Here is a 25,902-nt window from a genome sequence, read left to right on the forward strand (position 1 = left end):
GAATCTATTGACTATAACTTGATATTATTACCCTCCAAAAACGTATCCCGGGCCAATTTTTAACTCTTTTATTAGGTTCACCAGGATCACTTCATCTGACAGAGAGTTCCACAGTCTCACTGCTCTTACAGTAAAGAACCCCCATCTGTGCTGGTGTAGAAACCTTCTTTCCTCTTGTTATAGATACGGTCCTGGGTAGAAATAGATATGGGAGAGATCTCTGTTTTTCCCCCTGATATATTTATACATAGTTATTGGGTCACCCCTAAGCCGTCTTTTTTTTTCTATAACTGCTGGTATTGGTGAATAGAGGATAATAATGCATAATGAATGCTACCTTTAGTATTTTGTTGTTCTGCTTCGTTGTCAGGGAAAATGTTTGACTAATTGCTATTTAAATTAGCTTTAGGAATGTGTCTTTGTCTAGGAGCCCAGCTATGCCCACTGAGCCCCGTGTGGCAGCCTCAGAAATGTACACCAGCTCTGAGCTGTCATACATTTCCACTACACTTGTGGAATTGCAGCTCAGTTTCAATAAAGTGAATGGAGCCAAGCTGTAGTACCACACACAACCTGAAAACAGTTGTGGTGCTGTTTTCCCAAGAAATGTATAGATTCCCTGGGGGGGGGGGGGTCGGTGTGGGGTATGATCTGATACCTTTTTACGATTTGTCAATCCCGCTCCCCTCGTTAGACGGATGTGCATCTAATTATGCTAGGAGGTATGGGTGGGCTTATCTGGGCCAGGGGCATGAATAACTTACATGCGTGTACTATTCGCTGCAATCGCTTCCTTCTGACGTAGTCAGCAGAATCACTGCCGGAGGCAAACCCAGTGATATCCTTAGGGACAGCTATCACTGTCAACATAGGGACAATTCTGCTGTAAGCTCTTGAGAGGCTTAGTCAGAATGAATAATATGGTGGTATTTCCTCTTGTTATTTGTGTCAAAATATCAACCCAAACGAAAGGGCAAAGAGTAGCGAAACGTTAACTACCGTATCTTTCTAACATCTGGCTTCCTCATACATGGCCTTGTTTTAGTTTTGGGAGGGCACCCTCCGTAGGTTTAGTGTCCCTTATATCAGAAAGTTACCACAGTTTAAAGACAACAACTACAAAAAGTTAAATGACAAATTGAGCTCTGCTTTATCTGTAATGTTTTAGTCCTTTGGTTAGCAGTAGGATGTTTAGAATATTACTTGGAGTTTCTTAGCTAATAATGAGATTACCAGCCATTTGTTTGTGTTTTATTAATTAAACTTCAGGACTAGAAAGCCTTTGCACCCAGCTGGAAATGGTCAGTGATATGGTTCAAAATATGACTAATGTCTGTGATTAAATAGTAAGAAAATCTGATGCCGTGCCAGTGGGAATATGTGCGGAAATCTAGAGAATGGAACAGGACCGATTCTGCCGTACAATTATCTCTCCTTTTGAGTCAGTCTCTGTGGGTTTGAGACACAAAGCTTTTTGGCAGGATTTGGCTTTTAACAACAGGCATGAATGGCAAATGGCTGGTAAATAGGATGAACAATACACAAATATATGTTCATGATAGCATCCACAAATTCATCTGTCATTGGGTGGAAGGAAAAATATATGCGGCTCTGATAGGGAGTGGGGTCATAGAGTTATGTTGTCTTTTGTCAACTCATGTGAGCTATGGTTATTGATCTAGGTCATAGAGTACTATATTTTATTTCAATCCGTGGTAGTCATCCACCATTCTCCATTATTACTGTAATAAATGCCTAACAAAAAAAGGAAATCTTTATTCTTTTGCACTTTGTTTCTTTGGATCTAGTTGTGTTGCTGTGCGGTAATGTTGTGGTTGTCTGTATGTTGTAACTGCTTCTGAAATGCTGCTGTTAACCTGTGTTTTAGCTAAAACTGGCAAGTATTTAATAAAAAAGGGAAATGGAATATAAATAGTTAACAGATCGTGTGTTTTTACCTTTTGGCATGAACAGGCAATATAATGTAGTGCGGATAGAAGCTCAAGCATGCTAGTATGGGAATAGAGAAGGTCCAAGATTTTTGGTCTTTCCCCCCTTTGACATCTATGTGCTCCCTCTTCTGAAGGTTTGTATTCTATTAAGCAGAAGATGGATGCATGTATTAAAGGATCCAATCCAAACACGCTGGGTCATGTTTGCTTTATATAATAAAGAAACACTTGTGGACCACCCTGATGACTTGTGGTTCAGGCAGCATAAAAATGATGACAGGTTCCCTATAAATGCTACATAAATACATAACCAAGTTTTTCTGCTCCATCAGATGCAATATGTTTAGACTTATTTTTCCCAAGAAGCATTGCTGCTAAAGAGAATAACTCTGTATATACTCTACACTATACCCAGCACATGAAGGCAGTATAGCAGTGTATTCGGAAGCCTATGTGTAATGCTGTACATTTCCCTGCCTATCCTCAGTTTTCAGCTCTATCTTCAATGACATGACCTTTGTATTACTTGCCTAGAAATTTCTTTGGCTCATCCTTTGTCCAAGTATGTTCCCATCCTGTTCTCCAAAAAACCTGTTTGGACTCATTGGCTCCCTACAAAATAGTGAATGTGAGAGCGGACTGGATTCAGTCTCTGTATAATGATAAAGTGTGCCAATACTAGGTACATAATAGTAATAACTATAATATGGTTGAATAGGACCCTTGCTTGGCCCTACCGCTATCAGCTTTATCAGATGCTGATGTCTTTGGTTTTCACTGCATGTCACAGATCCCTCATGTTGCATTTTCTTAGAAAAATAGCACAAATCAATTAAAGATAGATATAGATGTCTGTTTACTTAGGGGGGAATGAAACTGTGCCACTGTATTAATACCACGTGACAGCTACATTACCTGGCACCTCATTATCACTGCCGCTGCTTTACTACACTCTGACACCATTAACACATTGAGTTATGTATTGATGTCGTATGCCATGTGGGCACGCTACATCTGATACTCTACCTGCTTTTCTATACTAACATCCACCTTTATATACATTGTTTCGGCTTCTCCCCTACTGCCCCTAGAGATCTAGTATCCACCCTCACGCTGTCAGCCTATGCACCTAATGCTGTCTCTGTTCTTTCACACTTGTCTACTTCAATTCTGCGCCGCAAGACAAGTGAAAAAGAGAAGGGGAAAGGACAAGGGAGAGAGGCGCAGCTCTCCGAATACAAACTGCGGCAGGCACTCCACCATGTGGTGCAGACACAACCATAGATGGTCCACCATTAACCTCTGCTCTGCTGGCATGTCCCTACAATGGGCTGTCTGATGTTGGAGTGAACTACTCATTGTCCACTGCTATTTACATTGTCTCAGCCATCTGATAAGACAGTGACCAACTAGAGAAGATGACTGACTTTCCCTGCGTGTCAGCTGCTACAGATGTGTTCCTTTGACAAGCATTTAAGTAAATGCCTTTCTCTGAATTTTAATTCCTACAGCTCCAATGATCTTTCAAATTACAGACTAATTAATCCCGGCGATTTACCTAGACCTTTCCCAGTTTGCTGCATTGAGATTGCTCCCTAAATACATGACAAAAATATCACAAGAAAAACACTAATCATTTGCTGTTTTTTAAAGAACAAATGTCTTTGTACTGTTTTAGCCAGTATATAAAATGATAGAAAGCGGAGAGTCCTCTGTAATAGGTCCTCTGAGGGTATAAACATACCATGCGGTTGCGCCTCATTGCAGTTGCTTTGCGGTTGCCCATAGATAGTAAATACCGTACATATAAAATGTTGCTGTTAACCTGCATTTTATTTATTCATTTTACAAACACAACCATAGCGCAACTGCATTGTGTGTTTTTACCCAATCAGCTTATGAAGCGTGAAACATGTTATCATGAAAAAACATTGCAAAAACTTGTCCACACATAATGACCACAGAGATGGTGAATATTCCCAATATCAGGACTACAAGATTCATCAGGAAGACAGGGAGACCGTATTTAGGGCACTTTCACCTTCGCTACACCAAAATGTGGCCTAACCACTTGCATGTAATAAATGACCTACTGGGGGTAGATGAAACAGGCACATCTGCGGCCTGCAGACTCCCGGGGCGCCGTGCAGAAGATCGCGAGGAGTCCCAACGGTGTGACCCCCTGTGATCTATAACTTATCCCTATCCTATGGAAAGGGAATAATTTTTTTTTCACTGGAGTACTCCTTTAAATATGATCTTCAATGTGATGCCATTATAGAGATATGCTAATGTATGTGCACATGTAAACAATGCCACTATAGGGGTGGGAGTTATGATATCTCACAGGGTCTCTTTTGCTAGCAGCTTTCAGTAGAATTATGCGATGTGCATGCCATGATCTCTCTGAAATAGTCGTCAGACTGCATCACATGATACATTTCATAGCTGCAGACTAACTGTGATATATTGTGTGACTACATAGGACCTAAAGTGTCCTCCAATGTTATCACAGCGACCTTGTAAACAGTGCTAACAGACGGCCCTTTATAAACAGTAGTGCTAGAGTGGTCCTCAATAAACAGTGCTATGAGAATAGAGTCCCACATTTACAGTGCTGCTAGAAGAGAGGTCCATATAAACAGCGCCAGCTGACTGCTGGCAATGAAGAGTAATCCACAATTACCAGTGCCACCAGAATGAAGACAATGAACAATATTTAAAGTAGAGAACCCTTACTAACTGTGCCAGCATAGTGCTATATCATTCTATGATTATTTTTTGAATGTCTGTGGCTGTCACTAGGGGGAGCTATCTATACACATATTCATAAAATAAGTTAGGCCTCTTTCATTTGCGGATATATCTACCCATTGGTATATTGGCAAAAGGGTATGCCAATGTATATTACATCGCACTACCATTGAGTCTATTGAGTTCAGTGGACAGAATGTAGTCTACGTTTAGTCCATTTCACAACTTAAGGATTTTTTTTTTTTTGCAGGATTCAAACATGTAGTCTACTGCACTTTTTGAGAAACTAGATTTTTTGAGATGTATGTTGTTAAATATTATTTTGGAAATATTTATAAACATAATTCTATATTTACCAACACCTGTTTTTTCCCCAGAGATTCCAAAGGGCCCATTCACACTGCAAAATTTCCACTGGAAAAAGTTTGCTGCGGAAATTCCGCGTGCAGGAATTTTCCACTGTTTTCAATGGGATTCTGCTGAACCGTTGTTCACTTCGGAATTTCTGTGGTGGAAAATTCTGAATGAACATGTTTATTCTGTTGGTGGAATTCCGCTATGCTGCATTGCGGTTTATGGAGACGATGTACGTTTGTGTAGTCCTACTGTCAATGATATTAGACAGAATCTCTGTCCGCAATTTCTGGACAGGCCTAAACTGATAAACTCTGTAATGTGTAAACATTCCCTCAGATCTATCATTTGCAATACAATTAACATCTGACTGGACAACACATATGGCCTGACACCTTCATGAGGGTGGGGGCTGCTTTCAGAATAGAATATTCTATAAAATGTCATAGTCTGAAGCATATAAAAATAATGTTATGTTAACACTAGGATAACACCAGTTGGGTACCCAGTTTGTGTTGATCTTTTGCCCATCAGAAAAAATATTTAACTTATTATAAACTTATGTTTATTCTCCTTTTTCCTTGTTGTAATTATTTCTGTGCAATATATATATTTTTATTATTATTTCCATAGCATATACCATAAGTTAAGACTTGTTCGTGTTACCTGCTTGAGTGCAGTTGGTCTTAGTGAGTGTGTAATGTGTGTACTTGTGTTTGTGTATATTTGTGGAGACGTATGTGTGCCTATATTTCATAAGTGGTGGCCTTGGTGTGGAACTGTTTAGGATGGACTTACAGTACAGTATATAAAATATAATGTGATAGATTATTTCTTTATAGTTATGAGAGGACCTCAGAATATGATTCTCTGAACTCTCCTACTATGTGAAGTTGCAAAATAGGCTTCCATGTAAAAAAAAAAAAAAAAAAAAAAAAAAAAAAAAATATATATATATATATATATATATATATATATATATATATCACTAGTTTTACCATGTTTTTATGGTGTGGATTTGTCGCACAATTTGCCTCAGTTGCTGTTTAGAGACTTTTCTTTGCTCATCTTTTCCTTAAGATGATTTTTCTAAAATTGTGTAGCTATGCTATAGTCTGGCTACCTTTTGCAGTAGTCATGAATTTATCGTGTGTGATTTGTCGCACAATTTGAACTCAACTTGTCACAAATCTACACCAGACCTGACTTACAAAGCTGGTTATGGACAGCATTTTTTAAAAAGTTGCACACCACCACCGCAGCACCAGTGCCCACAGGGGGAACGACCCACTGGCAGAGCGGCCCTAATGCCTTGGAAGTAGTAGTACCCGCAGTTAAGGACAGATCACAGTGGGTATCACTCCTGACATCCGATGTGATCGTCCTTTCTATTGCAGAGATGCGAATTGGCTTTCTCCTGCGCTCCGCATCTTTGCACTATACTCCGGCCAGTGATGTGAATAGAACATCACTCATTCATATTTTCCGCCCAGAGTGAGGATTGGCCGGATGGTGGCAGCCAATCACTGCTCTCAGCGGGAAATATGAATTCCCACACTGGCTGGAGTATAGTGCAAAGATGCGGAGCACAGGAGAAAGCCGCTCCGCATCTCTGCAATAGAAAGGACGATCACAGCGGATGTCAGGAGTGATACCCGGTGTGATCTGTCCTTAACTGCGTGTACTACTACTCCCATCATGGAGCACACTCTTCTCCATGCTAGGAGTTGTATCTGCATTAATAGACAGGTCGCAGCGAGTGTCACTTCTGACACCCGCTCTGATCCTCCTGTATAATGTATAGATGCGGGCGGGCGCTCTTCTATGGTCCCCTGCACTGATGTATATATACACCTATTCATATTTCCCACAGAGAGTTGTGATTCGCTGGAACCATCTGGCCAATCACAACTCTCTGCAGGAAATATGAATAGGTGTATATATACAGCAGTGCAGGGGACCATAGAAGAGTGGCCAACCGCATCTATACATTATACAAAAGGATCGCAATGGACCCGGGGCGATCTGTCAAATAGTGCAGATACTACTACCCCCATCATGGAACAGTGTGTTACATGCTGTGAGTAGTAGTACTACCTAAAAAATTTAAGGAAAAGTGAAAAACACACACACACACACTACATTTTTATTATTGTCGGCTACATTTTTATTGCCCTGCCCGCCAACATAAATTGATCCCTGTTTAAAAATTAATAAAAATGTAGTTATAAAAAAGATACATTTTGTTAAATACTATTTTTTACATCACTTATTTTTTTTTAATGGTACCCTACTAAATTTTAATAAAAAGTCACTTTTTTGGATCACTAAAGTCCAAAAAAGAATAAAAACCGCTGGCAAAAACGCCAAAGTTAAAACCAACATGACGTTTTTCTTGATGTTTAGATTTGTATGGGAGGAAAACACCATGATTTCTGTGCAAAAAACGCCAAACTAGGTTTTGTAGGGTGTTTTGGAAAACCAAAATAGCTGAAAAACGCCAAAAGGATTAAAAAAACGTCAAACTGGAAAACGCCAAGTGGATCTGGCATTTTGCAGTTTACTATTGACCTGCAGCTAACATCTGGACGTGGTGTATTTTTGCTGAAAAAACGCTGTGCGGCAAAATGGGCATTATGTTTTACTGCGTTTTTGCTAGAAAACCCTCAGTGGAATTCCAGCCTAAACACAGAGTGTCCCTATTTTGAAGTTTCAGGGATACAACATATTTAAGCTAGTCAATTTGATGGAATACATACGTAATTGCACAGTATTACAGGTGATATGTCTTTGGAATAGATGTTAGTGTTTACAGTGATAAAGAGAACACTTAACAGGTTAAAAGTAGAAAACTAAAGTCTAAGTGTGTGACAATGGCAGATCACAGCCTGAGAGTCAGATAATGATTTCTCAAACATAACACTAATTATTTGTTTACTTAAAATTTTTATACTAATACGTAATAATACAGGAATATTCATGTACCATGGGCTTTTCTGAAAGAGGTGTCACTGAGTTCCTATTAAATAGTGAGCCAAGCATGTTTCTCATCTGTCATGTGTTAAAAAAGCTAAAAATGGATGGAAAACTAGAATTATAACAGATAATTTCAGTTGCACCTCCCCACATTCACACATTCCAAACAGCAGAGTGCCGAATCAATATGAGAAAGCAAGGAAAGAACGAAGAAAGGAAAACATAACTCACATTGCAATAACACTTTTTAGATTTTTGCTTCCCTGCCGAGCACAGACGGGACTAGAGTTTTGCAAAGGCAGATGGGGTTGTTGAGCAAGTTTATAAGCTCTCAGCTGCAGTCTGAGCTGAGAAAAGTACTGATGCAAAGCTCGAAATGAATCGCTATAACTTACCAGCTGAGGAATACTTCAACTACATTGTCATCCAGCAAATGTCAACTTCAAAATATACCGTCTACCTCTACTGCCAGAGATGTAACATGAAGCTCCTGGGCAATGGGAAATATGTATTAGGCCCCACCACCTACCATGTTTCTTTTATAATACTGGTGAGAACCTTTAGGCCTATCAGGTACCAGCTACTTCGTCTGTACCACCTAGAGCTAAGACACTAAGCCATCATCTCTATCATCCATCACAAATATAACCTCACCGGTAGAGCCCTCTGGTGTATTCATAAGAACAGCTCTCCTCGTGCATACACCAGACTCATATAAGTGCGCTGTTTACTTTTAACGAAGTTAGAACGAATCTGTCTTTAAAAATCTCATATCTTGTTGTATCTATTGCCTCCTATCTGCAAATTGTATCCAACACATACACTTGTTTTGGTCTACTTACATTTCAGGCCTTTTCTTTTTTTTTTTTTTTTGGGTGGAAACCCGTGGTTGACTACTATTTTTAGTTCTGATTCAAGAACTAAATTTTCATTGTATTCGATTTTTTCAATTACTCTTTATGCAAATTGTATTGAATGGCATCAAATTGTACACAGTTTTTTTTATTACACAAGCACTTCAGAATTGTGTAAGCTAGATGGAGAAACATAAAGATGGAAAGTTTTTTTTCATTTTTTTTTTATAAAACAAGCAAAAAATTGCGGACACATACTGCTATACATCTGACATATACGATTTCTAGACCCATCCATATAGATACTTTACCATATGATTTCATACGATTTTAGGCTATCCATTTCAATACATTCGAAATATGCAAAAATCGTGATGTGAATGCAGCCTGGGAGTACTGATCTGTAGCCATAATTTGCTGCCTTTACATGGAGACGTATATTCAGCAGACAGCTTGACTTTAGGGACCTATATACATGAGTCTGTAGACTTTATATGTGTGGCCTTTGGTATTGCTGAGTTTCCATGATTAGGTTAATATCCTTTGATCGGTCCAGACAGTGAAGGAAGTTGACTTTGAGTTATTTGATGCTTCCTTCTCCACTCTTATCCCAAACTATATTTAGGGTGCATTGTGGGAACCCAGAGGACAATAAGCTGTTACGTGAAATCCCTGCTTAAGAACAGAAGAGATATTTTAGACAGGTTTGAAATGGCAAACAACGAATGGAATGTTCCTTGAAATGTGCTTACGAATACAAAAGTAAACATTTTATGATTCATTGTAGATAAATAGCAGCAGTTTTGCAATGCTACAAAAACATTTTATGTATATTTAAACTGAAATTTTGTAAAATGTGGCTTATAAAGGCGACATGAATTCTACAACTACAACACCTTTCTAGATATTAGGGAAAGATTCAGTTAGGGCTGGCAGAAGCTTATAGTCGTACTTGTTACCTCTATGTGTGTACAGACTGTAATTATACTAAGAATGCATATATAGCAACTAGGGATGAGCTAATCGAATCTGACGAATCCAAATTCGTCCCGAATTTTAGGAAAAATTCGATTTGCAATGAATGTGAATATCGCTTCATTAAACTCCATTTAGTGCTGTCCAGGCTCCAGGGCATCTAAAATGGCGGATCCACATGGGAGGACATGGGTCAAGGAATCCTGAGAAGGCGAGAACAAGGGTAGGAGGGATGATCCTGAATCGCATGCAGCCTATCAGCAGCCAGCCACCCCTGTCACAGCCCTATATAATCGGCAGCCATCTTGCGGCCAGTCACTTCAGCCTTTTATTGCATAGAGATAGAAAGGGACAGACAGCGCTGTGTGTTGCACAGAAAAGCATTTTTCCAGCAGCGATTCACCTCACAGTCACATCAGCGTTCTGTTGCACAGAGAAAAGGACAGAGAGCAGTGTTTTGCACAGAAAAGCATTCTTACAGCAGCGATTCACCTCCCAGTCACTACAGCGTTCTATTACAGAGAGGGACAGAGGGCAGTGTGTTGCGCAGAACAGCAGCGATTCACCTCAAGCCCAAATCCTGCCTAGAAGCACTGAGAGAAAGTGCAATTATGGGTGAAGTACACAGCGAATGTGTGCTGCAGCACTGGTGTGTACTGCTGGTGTTGTACACAAATACTGTTTTAAGTGTACTGGAGCGCATTGTCACATACGTACATCTAAGTGGTGTACCATTTTGTTCCTGTTAAAGTCTTAAAGGCCAAAATACTGTGAAAGGCCAGCCAAAAGTACACACCTGCTGGTGTTGTAGACATATACTGTTCTAAGTGTACTGGAGCGCATTGTCCTGCCCTCATAAGGGCATACCCCATACGTACATTTAAGTGGTGTACTATTTTGTTCCTGTTAAAGTCTTAAGGGCCTAGATAATGTGAAAGGCCAGCCAAAAGTACAAACGAGCTGGAGTTGTACACAAATACTGTTTTACGCGTACTGGAGCTCCCTGTCCTCTCCTCATAAGTGCATACTACATACGTACATTGAAGTGGTGTACTATTTTGCTCCTGTTAAAGTCGTAAGGGCCTAGATACTGTGAAAGGCCAGCCAAAAGTACACACCGGCTGGTGTTGTACACAAATACTGTTTTAAGCGTACTAGAGCGCATTGTCCTCGCCTCATAAGTTCATACCACATAAGTACATTTAAGTGCTGTACTATTATGTTCCTGTTAAAGTCTTAAGGGCCTAGATACTGTGAAAGGCCAGCCAAAAGTACACACCGTCTGCTGTTGTACACAAATACTGTTTTAAGCATAGTGGAGCGTATTGTACTCCCCTCATATACGCAATAAGTATGTCAGGCAGAGAAGTGCCAGGATGTGCGCAGAGGAGTGACAGAGGCCTAAATTCATCAGGCAGAGGTTGCAGCAGAGTAGGGGCAAGTTGCAGCAGAGTAGGGGCAAGTTGCAGCATGAGTCGCAGCGAGAGGCCTGAGCTCCCATTATCAGCTAGCGGTCGTGTCTCGACCAGCAACCCATCTGCCATCATCGATTGGTTAACACGGTCATCCACTTCATCACAAGTGACATCTGACACCCCCAGCCAACAGTCGGTTGGTTCCTCAGACACAACCCTCAGTTGGCATGGCCCGGGAGCAGTTCCTGTCCTCCCATTGCCTCTGTCCTATGCTGTTCCCTCCCCAACAGAAGTATCGTATGCTGGGGGTTTAGCTCCACAATTTAGTGAGGATGATCTACTAGAGGACAGTCAGCAGCTACTGCCCTGTCTAGAAGTGGAGGAGACATCCGCTGCTTCCTCCACTAGGCGGACAAGTAGTGATGTGGAGAGTGGCGTGGGAGCTGGTGTTGCGAGCATTCAGGGTCCTGAAGCAGACACTGTTAAGGAACCTGAGGAGGACATCAGTGACATGCAGACACAACTCAATGATGATGAAGCCGATCGCACTTGGGAGCCGGGTGCAGAAGGGGCTTCATCATCATCCGGCTACCTTCCCGGGAGGTAGTGAAACAGGGGTTCCTGGAGTTGGCGGCAGTAACAGTCAATCACTGTTTGTGGGAAAATCAGATACTCGGCGGTGTGGCAGTTTTTCATCAAGCATCCGGAAGAGGTTAACATGGCCACATGCAAGATGTGTCAGCAGAAGGTGAAGCATGGCCAGGGTCCCAATGTTGGCACCACAGCCCAGCGTCAACATATGCAGCATCACCATTAAGCGGCCTGGGAGATCCATGGCTCTGATGTGGGGGTTCATCCTGCTGCATCACCCAGTGTCATGCTGCTCCCTGTTTCAGCCAGCCAGGGCTCCACCACCTCAGCCGAAGGGAGCTGTCTGTCATACCCATCTTCTGTCGCTCTAGGTACTCCTGCTCCTCCTATTTCTCGTCAGTCATTCCAGCAGCAATCCGACACTGAAGCGGTGTCCAAGAGACAACAGTATGGGCCCACTCATGTAACGGCTCAGAGGCTGAATGTGCTCCTGTCCAAGTTGCTGGTGCTGCAGTCGTTCCCTTTTCAAGTGGTGGACTCTGCACCTTTCAGATAACTGATGGCATGTGCCGAGCCGAGTTGGAAAGTCCCAAGCCGTCATTTCTTTACGAAGAAGGCAGTACCAGCCCTGCACAATTTTGTGGAAGAGATGGTGGGCCAGTCCTTGAGCCTTTCAGTGTGTACCAAAGTGCACGGAAGCGCCGACATGTGGAGCTTACAATATACAGCCCACTGGGTGAATGTGGTTCCTGCACAGCCACAACAGAAACTTGGATAGGTCATGCTGCTTCCACCTCCATGCTCTCAGGCCGTTGGTCCTGTGACAGTGTGCGACTCCTCCTCCTCATCCTCCACTTTGTCCTCAGCCTCCACTGCACGGACAAGTCTCAGTGGCCCTTCAGCATAAATGTGCGCAGGGCAAGATGGTGTCACGCTGTTCTTCACATGGTTTGCCTTGGCAAACAGTCACACAGGGGAGGAACTTCTAAAAGTCATTCATAAAGAAATTGAATCATGGTTTACTCCACAAAAACTGGAAATGGGAACTATGGTGACCGACAACAGGAAGAACATCTTGTCTGCGCTGCGACAAAGCAGCCTGAGCCATGCACCCTGCATGGCACGTGTTCAATCTGGTTGTCCTGCAGTTCCTGAAGTGTTCCCCCCAGCTGCAAGACATCCTAACAATGGGAAGGAAACTTTGCATGCACTTCAGCCACTCGTACACCGCGAAGCACACCCTCCTTGAGCTGCAGCATCAGAACGGCATCCCCCAACATAGTCTGATTTGCAACGTTTCCACACGTTGGAATTCCACCCTGCATATGTTGGACCGACTATACGAACAGAGAAAAGCAATCACCGATTTTTTATGATCCAAGCAGATAGCAGTACTCCCCTGTGTAACTTCAATGTCCACCAGTGGCAGCTCATACGTGACACCTGCCGTTTGCTAAGGCCCTTTGAGAAAGCCACATTATTAGTGTAAGAATGCTTACACAGAAAATTGTTTTCCACCGGAGTACTCCTTTAAGTCAGGGGATCACCATCTAGTACAACTGGATGGAGGTTGCAGTGAGCCGGGGAGTGAAGTACACATGCTTCTCCTTACTTGTTCTAATTATCAGTGGGTGTCTAAGCACTAAGACCTCCATCAATTAAAACCTTTGTACTCTGTAACATGTCAAAAGTGTTTCCACGTGACACTTTCAAAGCTGCTGCCTTCAGTGCATACATAGGTCCGAATTTGTCATTCTGTCTGAGGACAAAAATGTGTCAGATTTGCCCATAGCAACTTGGGGCTCTAGAAAGGAAATCATATCAAGATCCCCCCAAAAAATGAAACATAGTAAAAACTGTGTGTGTGTGTGTGTGGGGGGGGGAGGGTTATCACTACTTGTGCAGACAATCGGAGAATCAGTTGCCTTTTTAGAAATGAACAAAGTAATCTGGTTGGCTGCTATGGGCAACAGCTACACCATTGCCTTGTACAAGGTGTGATAGTCCCCCCCCCCCCAGTACAGTGATCCCTCAACTTACAATGGCCTCAACATACAATAGTTTCAACATACAATGTTTTTTTCTGGACCATTGTAACTTGAAGCCAGACTCAACATACAATGCTACCGACAGTCCAGATCTGTGAGACATTTCACAACTGGAGGAACTCACCAATCAGAATGGGCATTTTACTGGTAAAACCCCTGTATTACTTAAGTGCATGCACTGACTAGCTGTCTGGTAGCGCCCCCTACAGTACAGGGAGGAACTACAAGTTCCGTACTACTCCTTACCTGTGCCAGGGTTAGCCGGTCCTTTGGACAGTAAGGGTGGCTCCCTTTGTGTACTGTATAGGACCCTGAAGAAGCTCCTGTCCTCTACATAAACCATTGTTTCCCAACCAGAGTGCCTCCAGCTGTTGCAAAACTACAACTCCCAGCATGCCCGGACAGCTGTCCGGGCATGCTGGGAGTTGTAGTTTTGCAACAGCTGGAGGCACCCTGGTTGGGAAACGCTGACATAGACAGTGATTTACAGCTCCCAGCAGATCTTTCTTACTTTTATATGTAAGGATTTGCTTTATCTATATTAGTTATCTACTTATTTTCTTTAATCCTCACCTTTTCCTATTTTTGATGACATTTTGGTGGCTTCAGAACCAATTACCAGGTTTCCATAAAGTTATAGTCTCAACATACAATGGTTCGTCCTGGAACCACTTAAAGGGGTATTCCAGGAAAAAACTTTTTTTTTTTATATATATATATATATATATATATATATATATATATATATATATATATCAACTGGCTCCAGAAAGTTAAACAGATTTGTAAATTACTTCTATTAAAAAATCTTCATCTTTTCAGTACTTATGAGCTTCTGAAGTTAAGGTTGTTCTTTTCTGTCTAAGTCCTCTCTGATGACACCTGTCTCGGGAAACGCCCAGTTTAGAAGATATTTGCTATGGGGATTTGCTTCTAAACTGGGCGGCTCCCGAGACACGTGTCATCAGAGAGCACTTAGACAGAAAAGAACAACCTTAACTTCAGAAGCTCATAAGTACTGAAAGATTAAGATTTTTTAATAGAAGTAATTTACAAATCTGTTTAACTTTCTGAAGCCAGTTGATATATAAAAAAAAGTTTTTTCCTGGAATACCCCTTTAATATTGTAACTTGAGGGACCACTGTATGTCTAAATTCTTTCTTTTCTTTTTTGTACATTTGCTGTGTAAGGTGACTAGAGATGAGTGAACTTACAGTAAATTCGATTCGTCACGAACTTCTCGGCTCGGCAGTTGATGACTTTTCCAGCATAAATTAGTTCAGCTTTCAGGTGCTCCGGTGGGCTGGAAAAGGTGGATACAGTCCTAGGAGACTCTTTCCTAGGAATGTATCCACCTTTTCCAGCTCACCGGAGCACCTGGAGGCTGAATTAATTTACGCAGGATAAGTCATCAACTGCCGAGCCGAGAAGTTTGTGACGAATCAAATTTACTGTAAGTTCGCTCATCTCTAAAGGTGACCACTAATGGCTGTCCTAGCTGCTGACTGATAATTCTGCATAGTCAAGCAGAGTGAGTATTACTGAAAACCTGAGAAGGTTTTTATAGAACAGAAAGGAGACTAAGGCTGGGTTCACACTACGGTTTGTAATTACGGTTCCCGTATACAGCTGGGAGGACTGGTGGGCGGGGCTTAATTGCAGCGCCCGCACTCAGCCATATTCGGTAACCGTAGTTAATGTATGTCTATGAGCCGACCGGAGTGAACCGCAGCTCCGGTCGGCTACTTTTTCGGCCGTATGCGGTTTCCCGACCGCAGCCAAAAACGTGGTTCACTCCGGTCGGCTCCTAGACATGCATTAAATACGGTTCCCGTATACGGCTAAGTGCGGGAGCCGCAATTAAGCCCCGCCCACCCCTCCTCCCAGCCGTATACGTCAACCGTAATTACAAACCGTAGTGTGAACCCAGCCTTACAATGCTACATCTTTTCATTTATCATGACTTGTGATTCCTCTCCATTTACTTGCATTCAGGCAGATGGATAGGGATGCCTATACACAAAACACTCCTAAAAAAAAGTCCCATCACCATAAATACCAGGACATTTCTATTCTCATTTAGGAGATGCAGTAGGTCAAAATATTTCCGTCAGCAGGAACTGTGTATAGGAAAGCTTGCAACAAAAATGATTTGCACTTGACAACTTGACATTGTTTCAGACCAAGATAGGGACAGGAAGATAGAAGATAAATACGATGCAACTGATGCTTCTGATCATCAATTACCATGTCATTTCCCTGCAGTGATTAGAAAGAGCGCAGCCTTGAATTCTGTCCCCACCTGGGTGTTCTCTGCTTCTGACTATAAAGCAGGTGCCGTCTAATTCTGCTAAATCATTCATTCCTGTTTTTGTTTTTTGTTTCTTTGTGTAGGTTCCACAGTCCACATTGAGGCAGAAGATAAGCGATATCAAATGGGTCCTTTTAGCAACAGGTAAAAAGAAAGAGAACTTAATAATAAATAAATAATAAAATGTAATAATAATAAACATAATATGTTCCTTTGTAATCCATAATCCCATTAGCATTTTTCATTGTACAGGACTTTTATCATGTTTTATGCTATAATGCACAGTAACTCTACAAGAAATTATTGGGGCTTAGTGGCAGAAAAAACATATAAAAGATAAGTGCCATTGGTGTTAAAATACTCATTTTGGAGCAGAATATGTGGAGAGAAAAACATGAACTGGCAGGGGCGCTACTTGGTGCTGTTACCTTTGGACTGATGGTTATACAGTATAGCACAAATGGATTGATTTCCTAGGGGTGTTGGACTCTGGGTGCAAGACCTGTTAGAGCATGTAGTTTTATAATACACAGCGGCTGCCTGCAACCCAGAACAGCCACTGAGTAATGGTCTTGTCTGGAAAGATAAAAAAGCCACAAGGACTTGTGAAAAACGGGCATGCCGCTGCCCCTTGGAGGTACGATTGACATAGAGATAAAATAAGAAAGGATAATCTTTACCTGGGACAACACATTTTGAAAGAATAACTCTTTCTTTGTCAGATCCTGATGAAGAAAGAGGGATTCTTTGAAACGCGTTCTTCTGTATAATAATTTTGGTAGTGTCAAATGGAAGAAAATCTTCCTGTTGTTTACAATAGGATTGTTTCATTTCCTTGATTTTGACCCTTTTTAAAAATGAGCCTCCGTAAGTGGTTACTAAACTCTAGTCTAGTTTATATAAATACAAAAATATTGGTGAATATTTAAAGGTTCGCCTAGTCACATATAAAGCTTAAATGCGGTAATATCATAAATTAATCTCATTATTCCACAGCCTTGCCCCCATGATTAAAAGGTGCCATTAAAACAAAAATGGTCCCGATAAAACTACATATCAATATGCAAAAAATGAGCCCTCATATATCCCTATATGTGGAAAAAAAATTAGTGGTCAGAAGATGGCAATTTTAAAGCGTACCCGTCAGATCCAACAAAAAAAGATTTTTTTTAAATATATCACTCAGTACCTAATCCTGACCATGTACATCTAATTGTTATGTGTCTAGCACCTTTTTTTATTTTTTTATTACACTTTTAATTTAACTCACTAGTCTGAATTCCTCTCAAAGGGACGGGGTGTGGACTCACTGTGCAGGTCTCCGCCCCCTCCCTCAGTATGCTGTCTGCTCACATCTCCCCTAGCATTAGCAAAACTACAACTCCCAGCTTCTCCTCACTGACAGTAGCGGGACACAAGCTGACAGTGGGGGGATTTTTCCTCCAGCTGTGAACCCTGCACTCACAGCTGTCAATCAAGGAAGTGTGTCCATGATGCAGGTGATGATGTATGGACACAGCAGGACTAGTATGTGTCCAAGCAGGCAGGGGGGGGGGGCAGTTGTTTGACTGGCTTTTTCAGTATGAAATACTGAAAATTTTCTAATGAAAGCAATTGCAAAACCTATTGGTTTTGCATGCTTTACAACTTATCAAAGGTTTTTAAGTACAAAAAGTTTGAATTTTTTTAAAGTAGTAGAATAAGTAGTAGTAGAATTTCCACTTGTTTTTTTTTCTGGCAGTTTTTGGAAAACTGCCACTGCAGTTTTTGAGCCAAAGTCAGAAGTGGATCCATAAGGGAGGAGAAGTGTAAGTTCTTCCTTTATATGTCCTATTCCTTTTGAATCCACTTCTGGCTGTGGCTCAAAAACTGCAGTAGCAGTTTTCCAAAAACTTCCAGAAAAAAAAAAAAAAGTGGAAATTTAGCCTAAAGCAAAAGTATATACATTGGGTATCATTTTAATCTTCGGGACCTACAGAATAAAGATAATGGCCCTCATTTACTATTGCAAACCCGACATGTTTTGTCGGGGTTGTGTGCCAGATTCTGTCGCATTGCGCCAGAGATTCTGTCTGCGCCAGATTTTGTGCCAGAATTTTGCTAAGAAAACCCAAAAGGGGCGTGGCCGCCGAGAAAAGGAGGCGTGGTCTCCAAAAAAAACAATTTTCACAAAAACCCAACATATTTACTAAGGTTTCCACATAAAATGTGGTGGATTTGAGCTGAGGAAAACCAGACAGATCAGAGCATGAGGGAGATTTATCAAAACCTGTGCAGAGGAAAACTTGCCCAGTTGCCCATAGCAACCAATCAGATTGCCTCTTTCATTTTTCATAGGCCTTCATAAAAATGAAAGCAGCAAGCTGATTGGTTACTATGGGCAACTGGGCAAGTTTTCCTCTGCACAGGTTTTGATAAATCTCCCCCCATGTGTAAAAAAAGGAAAGTGTAGAAAGTGGAAAATGTAGGGAAACCTTAGTAAATACAGTAGAAAATAAATTGTAGGGAATTAAAACCCACAAAGAAACCTACACTCCACTCTTAGTAAATGTGGGCCAATGTGTCATTGTTATCAGAAGGTGCACACAGGGAAAGAGAGGGAAGTCGGCACTACTAATTAATAAACCTGGAGTCACTCGCAGTGCTTCAGAGGCAGCAGTCCCATGTAACAATTCAGCTAGTGAACACACAGTAGCTACGGGTGCTCAATTGTGCAGAGAGCAGATCCATGCAATACAACATAAAATAGCTGTGAAGAATACAATGGCACTCACGTACTGCAGAAAATAATCCAGCTTCTTTTACGCCCGTTTCGCAGTTCACCGCTGCTTTTACAGGGACCAGTAGAAGCAGTGGGGAACTGCGAAACGGACATAGTCCTGTTCATTCCGCTGTCTCCTTTTTATGGCCTGATGTCTTGAATTGAAATAAAGAAGCTGGATTATTTTCTACAGTACGTGCCATTGTCCTTTTCACAGCTATTTTACGTTGTATTATCAATAGGTGCACTGGGTAGAGTCAGAAGCCCCCAAATGTTGCAAAATGGTATTACCCTACAAATAATTTGTGGATTGTTTCACTGTACATTTGGAGGTAAAATAAGTGATGTCAGTACAAAGGGCAATTGGTGATGCAAAAAACAAGCCCTCATATGGGTCTTAAGATGGAAAAGTAAAAGACTTATGTCTATTAGAAGGTGATGAGGAAAAAACGAAACCTAAAAAAAATAAAAATGACTTTGTCCTGAAAGGGATAAATATTGTGAAGTGCTGGGGAATATGTTGGCACTGTACATAATTGCTATTAATTTAGGGATCGACCGATATCGGTTTTTAGGGCCGATACCGATAATCGGTGGAGGTTAGGGCCGATAGCCGATAACTTATACCGATATTCCCTTATAAGTTATCGGCTATTTATCCCCCAGCGACATCGCTACAGATCATTGATTTAAAGCGGGCACTTTAAATCAATGCACTGCAGTGGCTTTTGCGGTGCCATAGGCCGCCTCTGCCACCCACTTCTCTCCCCCTGCCTGTCCGGGGGTCCTGAGACCTATCACCGCCACCGCTCCCCCCGCCGCGCCGCACCGCGCCTAGGGGTGCCTCCAGCTGTTGCAAAACTACTACTCCCAGCATGCCCGGACAGCCGTTGGCTGTCCGGGCATGCTGGGAGTTGTAGTTTTGCAACAGCTGGAGGGCCTTCTGTAGGTTTAGTATATTATCCATCCCAGAACCCTGACTCACCTTCCCGGTTGCTGCAGGGACCGTTCGGGGAGGGTGGTGCGGGCCATCCATCCTTCCTGTAGTGTCTGGCGGCATTCCGGGTGGAGGGTGAACCGGTCTGAGCTGTCCTCTTCTCCACTCCGGGCAGGCTCCAGCCTAGTAATGCTGCATAGACGCCGCTGCGCAGCAACGCACCTGACGTCACGGCGTAGCGGCATCTATGCAGCATACTAGGCCGGAGCCTGCCCGGAGTGGAGAAGAGGACCCCCGGAGAAGGAGGACAGCCCGGACCCGTTCACCCTCCACCCGGAATGCCGCCGGACACTACAGGAAGGATGGATGGATGGCCCGGACCACCCCCATTACGGGTAAGATTAATTTTTTTTATTGACTCGGAGGGTGGGGGAGGGGCCCGACCGGTATAGCGGTATGGGCAAAAATCCATACCAAGGGAGAAAAAAAAAACGGTATCCGGTTCATACCGGTATACCTTCCAGCACTACGGTGGGGGGTGCGACGCGGTGTGGTGGGTCGGGGGGAGGGGCGATCGCGGTGCGGTGGGGGTGGTGCGGGGGGCGGGGCATTATCGGCTTATCGGCAAGGTACCGATACCGATAATGCCCGATAATGCCCAAAATCGTGATTATCGGCCGATAATATCGGCCATACCGATAATCGGTCGATCCCTAATTATTATGTTAAGTTACATAGTTACATAGTTAGTATGGTTGAAAAAAGACATACGTCCATCAAGTCCAACCAGGGGATTGAAGGGAAGGATGTAAGGGGATAAGGGAAAGGGATGTAGTTTTATAATTCTGCATAAGCATTAATGTTATTTTGTTCCAGGAATGTATCTAACCCTGCTTTAAAGCTGTTAATTGTTCCTGCTGTGACCAGTTCCTGAGGTAGACCGTTCCATAAATTCACAGTCCTCACGGTAAAGAAGGCGTGCCGCCCCTTTAGACTAAACCTTTTCTTCTCCAGACGGAGGGAGTGCCCCCTCGTCCTTTGGGGGGGTTTAACCTGGAACAGTTTTTCTCCATATTTTTTGTATGGGCCATTTATATACTTATATACGTTTATCATATCCCCCCTTAAACGTCTCTTCTCAAGACTAAACAATTGTAACTCCTTTAATCGCTCCTCATAGCTAAGATGTTCCATGCCCCATATTAGTTTAGTCGCGCGTCTCTGCACCCTTTCCAACTCCGCAGTGTCCCTTTTATGAACAGGCGACCAAAACTGAACAGCATATTCCAGGTGAGGCCGTACCAATGCTTTATAAAGGGGGAGTATTATGTCCCTGCCCCTCGAGTCCATGCCTCTTTTTATACATGACAATATCCTGCCGGCTTTGGAAGCAGCAGCCTGACATTGCATGCTATTTTGTAGTCTGTGATCTACAAGTACACCCAGATCCTTCTCTACCAGTGACTCTGACAGTTTAATCCCCCCTAAGACATACGACGCATGCAGGTTATTAGTACCCAGATGCATAACTTTACATTTATCCACATTGAACCTCATTTGCCAAGTGGATGCCCAGACACTTAGTCTATCCAAGTCATCTTGTAACTTATGCACATCCTCTATAGACTGTACCGTGCTACAAAGCTTGGTGTCATCTGCAAAGATAGAAACAGAGCTGTTAATACCATCCTCTATATCATTGATAAATAAATTAAACAGCAGCGGGCCCAGTACTGAACCTTGGGGTACACCACTAATAACCGGGGACCAATCAGAGTACGAATCATTTACCACCACTCTCTGGGTACGATCCATGAGCCAGTGTTCAATCCAGTTACAAACTAAAGTTTCCAAGCCCAAGGACCTTAACTTACCTGTCAGATGTCTGTGAGGGACAGTATCAAACGCTTTGGCAAAATCCAGAAACACTATATCCACAGCCATTCCTCTGTCAAGGCTTCTACTCACCTCTTCATAAAAGCAAATTAGATTGGTTTGACAACTTCTATCCTTAGTAAACCCATGCTGGCTATCACTTATAATACTATTATCCCCTATGTATTCCTGTATGTAATCCCTTATAAGTCCTTCAAACAATTTACCCACAATGCACGTTAGACTTACCGGTCTATAATTGCCTGGCGAAGACCTAGAGCCCTTCTTGAAGATTGGTACCACATTAGCCTTGCGCCAGTCCCTTGGCACAATACCAGACACCAGAGAATCTCTAAATATCATGAACAAGGGTACAGATATTACTGAACTTACCTCTCTAAGAACTCTTGGGTGTAGTCCATCCGGCCCTGGAGATTTGCTTACATTTACTTTACTTAACTTACCTTGTACCATCTCTACATTAAGCCAGTTCAATACATTATATGATGTGTTACCAGCACTGACCTGACCAAGTGACCTTTGAATAATTTAAAGCAAACTGCACATACTGTATGAAGAATGGTCTGACTTACAGGTTATGATGGTGCCTGACTAAGGACTAGACTAAAAATATGTCAAATGAGAATGGACAATACTGTTCTTTTTGTGGTCCCTCTCTAGAGTCCATCGTGTTGAGTGTTATTATATAGTCTTTATAAGAGCACAACTCTTACCTCCTATTTTATTGTCCATTGTTCTTATTGTGGTTTTAACAATGTTCCTTTACAGCTTTCACAAACCCATTTCTCATATAATGAACTCAGATTAGTATGGAATATTCTCTTTTCCATGGAAATAGTATATTAAAAAGTAATGTGTTATGTGGAGAGGGATTGGGCCCATTTTTTATTGATTGGTGTTTTCCCCTTTTTGAACATCATGAAGGGGTTTTCTCTACAGCTGATCGACTGATCATCACTTGTACAGTAGAAGCCCATTAATACAAGAATAGTTCCCAAACAGTCACATGTTAGAAATACTATATACATGGAAGGTTGGAAAAATCACTCAAATATGCTCCTACAATGGATGAACAATTCATCAATCTGAACAAAAATCTCTTCTTATAAAAGTGCCTAGAAATGGAATTACCACTACATTCTTTTTTATTTTATTTTTTATATAAGGAAAAATGAAATGTATTTAGTGCCTGGTAAAACCTCATTTTCGGTATAATAGATTCTTCTATATTATTTGCACAGAAGTCACTTCGCACATATTCCAGACATCTGTTTTTGTAAACACCTGAACAACACAAAGGTTTTCCCACCTACTTTTAGTAAAGAGTTACCATGTTTATGAGTTTGTAGCGTGACGTCCTTCTCCAAGAGAGACCCCCAGCATCTGTCCATACATAAGAAAACATCTTGTGTAATGTAATGGCTGGTGTACCATCTGGACGGGGTCTTACAATGAGATTCTGTGTTCACACTGGTTTTCAATGCCCCTATTTTACTTGTCACTTGGCTTCATCCATTCCACTGTCTGCTCCAATAAAATCTTGACTAAATGTGTTACACCTGTTAGTCTATTGGCATTTTGAAAAATGTCACTGCCAGTTTGCTTTATGACCTTTACTTTATATCATTCTATGTACCTGGTATGGCAGTTCCATCTAGAGGAACAAATCTGTACTCAGAGGCTTTATCATCTATGTAAGCTTAAAGGGGTACTCCGCCCCTGGCATCTTATCCCCTATCCAAAGGATAGGGGATAAGATGTTAGATCGCTGCGGTCCTGCTGCTGGGGACCCCGGGGATCGCCGCTGCGGCCCCCCGCCATCATTACTGCACAGAGCGAGTTCGCTCTGTGCGTAATGACGGGCGATACAGGGGCCGGAGCAGCGTGACGTCATGGCTCCGCCCCTCATGACATTACGGCCCGTCCCCTTAATGCAAGTCTATGGCAGGGGGCGTGACGACCGCCACGCCCCCTCCCATAGACTTGTATTGACGGGGGCGGGCCGTGACGTCACAAGGGGCGGATCCGTGACGTAACGATGCTCCGGCCCCTGTATTGCCCGTCATTACGTGCAGAGCAATCTCGCTCTGTGCAGCAATGATAGCGGGGTGCTGCAGCAGCAATCCCCGGGGTCCTTTGGATAGGGGATAAGATGCCAGGGGCGGAGTACCCCTTTAAGCTTACATGGTGGGGTGGGGGGTTATTTTGCCACCCAATGCATTTATTCTGTTGTTCTTGAAACAGTTCTTGTGTTTGTGCCAGAGATATATGAGAAATATATAGTGGTCCCTCAACATATGATGGTAATCTGTTCCAAACGGACCATCGTTTGTTGAAACCATCGCATGTTGAGGGATCCGTGCAATGTAAAGTATAGGACAGTGGTCTACAACCTGCTGATCTCCAGATGTTGCAAAACTACAACACACAGCATGCCCGGACAGCCAGTTGTAGACCACTGTTAGAGGAAGTTGTACTCACCTGTCCCCGCCGCTCTGGACCGTCACCGCTCGTCACCGCTTCCCGGGATGTCGCTGTCCATCGCTGTCGCCGCGTCCCCGAGGTGTCCCCGATGCTCCGGCAAGGCCTCTGCTTCCCCGGGATCCTCGCTCTCCGTCGCCGCCATCATGTCGCTACGCACACCGCTCCTATTGGATGACGGGATGGCGTGCGCAGCGACGTGATGACGACGATGGAGAGCGCCGACGAAGCAGGGATCCTGAAGAGGACGCGCCGGAGCCCCGAGGACAGGTAAGTGATCGTCAGCGGACCACACGGGGCACCATAAACGGCTATCCGGTGGCAGCTGAAGCAGTCTGCGCTGCCGGATAGCCGTTTATGCGATGGCCCCGACATACAAAAGCATCGTATGTTGATGCTGCCTTCAACATGCGATGGCCTCTGCGAGGGCATCGTATATTGAAATTATCGTATGTCGGGGCCATCGTAGGTCGGGGGGTCACTGAGAAATGGCACACAATGTATATTAAATTTGAATCTATTATGTACAGTTCTTGCTTCAAATGGTGTTGAGATTTGTTAGCTCTTAAGTATGCTCATAACTGGAGTCAACTTGTGAAAAAATATGTTTTTTTTTTATTGTTTCCCTTTTTAATAATACATAAGAAGATCTATGAGCGAAGAAATTCCATGAACTGCCTTGATGCAGCGAAGGCTCCTTTTACAGGAACACACTGGAATTCAGAGAGCTCTGTAGAATAACCCTTTCTTTCACCATGTGGTAGAGGCTGACTGCATTGGTAGGGACTGGATCTTATACGCCTATAACAATTGGACTGAATAAAACACTGGAATGCAGTGATTGTAGAATATGAGCTGTAGATGTAAATCACCTTCATAATATAATGTGTTCAGCATTAATCTACATTTATCATAAGGTATCGGGAAACGTTTATTACCTATTAGAAAGATGCAATCCTTTTTATCCTTTTCATTTTTCCATAGCTTCCTATAGCATTCTATTTGTCGAGAAGGCATAAGTTACATATGAACATACGTTATTTCCTCATTTTTTGATTACTTAGATCTGAAGCCGACACATTTTATAACAGGAAGGAGTCGCTTTTTTTTAGGTTGGTTTTTACATAGCCATTAGGTAACAAGAAGACACAGAGAAAGTCAAGTAAACGAGGAGTTAAAATAGATATTCACATCACATACTGCCGCAGATTTTCAGGGCATGACTTCATGTGCTCCAGACTTTAAACTTTCTGAGGATGGGTGAATCTGCCACTGAGATCTTAATGTGCAGACGTTTCCCTCTGAATTTTCAGGACCCATCATCCGAGCGGCCAATTAGTGTCAGTTTTATTGGTAGTTTTGTAATGCGGACGCTTGCCCACCAGGGAGGATACAGAAAGCACATTATTTCACTTAGCCCAGTTGGTGCCTGTCACAGAGTAATGACTTTCAGTCTCTACCAAGCCGAGGCAAATGCGCAGATAAATCCCTGGGCCAATTTCTGGGCAGCGTCCTGACCCCAATGCACCTGTCTCTTAAATCCCAAAGACTCCGAGAGTCTGGCTCCCTGCCTGCAGGCCATGTCGGTATTACCTG

General features: G+C 42.6%; 1 protein-coding gene across 11 annotated transcripts in view; it reads left to right on the forward strand.

Moving 5' to 3' along the window:
* The window catches only part of NEXMIF (neurite extension and migration factor), a 490,983-nt gene that overhangs the window by 226,791 nt on the left and 238,290 nt on the right, over nt 1-25,902 (forward strand). For 8 of the 11 annotated variants that reach the window (XM_056540505.1, XM_056540509.1, XM_056540504.1 and 5 more), the window contains one exon: nt 16,315-16,375. The exons of 2 other annotated variants lie outside the window; for them this stretch is intronic. The gene's annotated coding sequence lies outside the window, so the exon portion shown is untranslated. Of the gene's footprint in view, nt 1-9,533; nt 9,595-16,314; nt 16,376-25,902 lie in introns of those variants that run through there. One more of the 11 variants, XM_056540513.1, reaches the window with a different exon arrangement.

The sequence above is a fragment of the Hyla sarda genome, chromosome 9 (assembly GCF_029499605.1).
Source record: "Hyla sarda isolate aHylSar1 chromosome 9, aHylSar1.hap1, whole genome shotgun sequence".
Classification (NCBI taxonomy): Eukaryota; Metazoa; Chordata; class Amphibia; order Anura; family Hylidae; genus Hyla; species Hyla sarda.